Source organism: Phoenix dactylifera, chromosome 9, assembly GCF_009389715.1.
Source record: "Phoenix dactylifera cultivar Barhee BC4 chromosome 9, palm_55x_up_171113_PBpolish2nd_filt_p, whole genome shotgun sequence".
Taxonomy (NCBI): Eukaryota; Viridiplantae; Streptophyta; class Magnoliopsida; order Arecales; family Arecaceae; genus Phoenix; species Phoenix dactylifera.
In genome coordinates, this window is record NC_052400.1 from 5,871,844 (window position 1) to 5,874,675 (window position 2,832).

At 37.5% G+C, this 2,832-nt stretch overlaps 1 long non-coding RNA gene across 1 annotated transcript; it reads left to right on the forward strand.

The window, feature by feature from the left end:
• The first annotated feature begins 1,273 nt into the window (after positions 1-1,273).
• Positions 1,274-2,515, forward strand: LOC113461062. Its single transcript, XR_003383046.2, has 2 exons — positions 1,274-1,489; positions 1,982-2,515. It is a non-coding gene; the product is annotated as an uncharacterized LOC113461062 (long non-coding RNA).
• Positions 2,516-2,832: the final 317 nt, after the last annotated feature.

Genomic DNA, 2,832 nt, shown 5'->3' on the forward strand with positions numbered 1-2,832 from the left:
TGTTCAAATTTGTATCCACATCTAGATAGGTTTGGATATGAAAATGGATGTAGACGACCTGATCCTCTTTTGCTCTTAATTGGAAGCGTCGATGAGAATAAAACTAATTTTTTTAATGCAACTGTTGCTTAGAAATCTTTCTAGAATAAAGTTTGATAAATATTATGAAGTTTGCATTAAAAGATCAACATTTGTGAAGGGTTGTTGATGAAAATGATTGGTTACCTTAAAGGTAAACCATGCCATATTAGGTCACTGATTTTCAAACATAGCCATGATTTCCTGCTCATACTTGGGTTCCACTGTATGAAGAGAGTTTTGCTTTAACTTTTCCGTCTCTTTTTCTTCGGTTGTTCTCTTAAGAAGCATCTGCTTATCAGGATGGGTCACTATCTCAGCCTCCCACTTGTCTGTGAGTGGTTTTGAAACCGTAAAGCTTGCAATTTAGATGGTTGGCATCAAAAGGTGACGTTGAAAGAATCCTTAAACCTCATCACAAAAGGATAAGGATTTCAAAGTTCTCCCTTCCAAGAGGAATTGGAAAATAAAAAAGAGATGAAGGAAGAATTTTCCGATTGTAAAGGAAATGCAAGTGGGGAACAAATGCTCCTGTTCCTTATCTTCTCCCTCTACATGTATAATAAAGTAATATGCTATCATTTACTCATAATTTTTTGTCATCTTTTCTTGTTTTCATGTTTCTAGCAGCCAAGTCATAAAATCACTTTGAATGAGGCCCATCACTAAAGGTCATGTAAACAAAAATTTCAAGCATATTTGGCAAGCATTTGTCCTTTTTTTTTTTGATTAAATGAATTGGGCAAATTTACACTACATTGAGGAACTCACAAGCAACCATCCCTAAATGTAACCAGAACTACATGTAGTCGCAACTTTTAGTCATTTACAGATGTTCCATATTATATATAAATGATTCATGTCATTAGGAAGAGTCTTGATGCAACGATAAAATTACTCCATTATGATCTACAAGCCACGGGCTCAAAATATGAAAACTTCCTCTCTGCACATAGAGGTCAGGCTGTGTATAACTGACCCTCTCTAGACCTTAAAAAACATTACTAAAGGGAATGTTTAATGGGATGCACAAATAACTGTCCAAATTGGGAGTTAGTTCAATCCAATGTAGAATGTTGAACTTGCAATATGCAAATATCACAATAATCTTCTAAACACAATGGAAAAATCAATCAGAATGCTTTAAAGTTACACTTCATTTTTACAAGGGGCTATTAGAATTGATGATCAATTTTCCAACAAATGTTCTTGTGCCGACTGGAGAGACATGCCAATATCAACAAATCGGCAGGTCTGCTAAACTATAAAGAAGGGCAATTAGTGATCAAGTATCTCAGGTTGCCCCTACCAAATAGAAGCCCTAGAAGGGAGGACTAGCCTCCATTTGTGGACAAAGTAGACACGCGGCCGGCTAGATGGAAGGGAAGGTGGTTATCTGCAACTGCAAGAGGTAGACTCCTATTTGTGAATTCACTTCTTTTGGCACTCTCCAATTATTACATGTCATTCTTGTTACTCTGATGGAGTCATTCCCAAATTGGATCAATTTTTTAGAACATTTCCTCTAGAGGGGATCTGCGGATTCCAGATAAGCATTTGTGTTGGTCAGATGGGGAGTAGTTTGCAAGAAAAAAGAATTCAGCAGATATATTTCTGATTGAGAACATGGCAAGGTTAGGGAGTTATTAACAGCTTGCCTAGTTCTATATTCTACTCATCATTTGTACTTAGAATGGAAGTTCAGACACTAGTGGAGTTTTTCTAGTTAAAAGCTTCTATCATTTTCTTAATGATAGGGGCGCGCTCTGCGCCATAACACATCACTCATGGAATTAAAAGAAAAAACAAAAAAACATCCCCAGAAGATTAAGATATTTATATGGTTGATGATTGTATAAACTTTTTCACATTAGAGGTAATGGCCAACATTGTTGCTTTGCAGGTGTAAAGAAGAAACCGTGAAGCATCTCTCCTTACAGTACTGGCTTCAGTGCATCGCCATGCACGGGAGATCCTTCCTGCAGCTGAGAGTGATTAACACCTGACATGGCCGTCGATAGTTATGGTTTAACTCCATTTCTTTCTCCCCTTCATATTAGTTAAGAAAATGAAACATGAAACGAAATCAAGCAGAACTTGGGTGTGGGAGACAAAGAAGAAAGCTGAAGCCCACCGCCCTAACGATCACCATTCGCCATCGACAGCATGCCAGTGATCAATCCGACACCATTAAATATGATATATGGGACTAAAGACCCAACATGCTCAAAGATCCGGATACCATCTTTACCTCGTTGTTTTCATTCTCTTCTGAATCTATATATCACATAAGCAGAAGTTATCATTTCGACTTCTTGCTAAGCCTTGTTTTCAGTCTATTTCTTTTGGCCACTTCTGCTGATATTTCCATGTTCTAGGTTTTGGATTATTCTATCAGTATTTCTTGAATGTGGATTTGTTATGCTGCTACTTTTTATGTGTTTGGAGATCCTACTGTAAGTTGAAGAAGACCATGAATGGCAACGCCATAGTAGCCACTGGCATGAAGATCGCAAAAGGAGCAATGATATATTTATCCTTTCTCTTTTTCTCAAAATTGTTCAGCTCGGCTTTTACCTAGTTCTTAGCTTTTTGGATTATTTTTATCAATGCAAACGAGTAGGAGACTCTTTTGATAAGATTGTTGTCGCAATATCGGAGTGATCGCCGGCATGGCAGCGATGGCGAATGATGACCCATACCTAAAAATTACTGTAGAAGTGTTGGAATTTTTTGAGCAGGCTTCATGCGGAT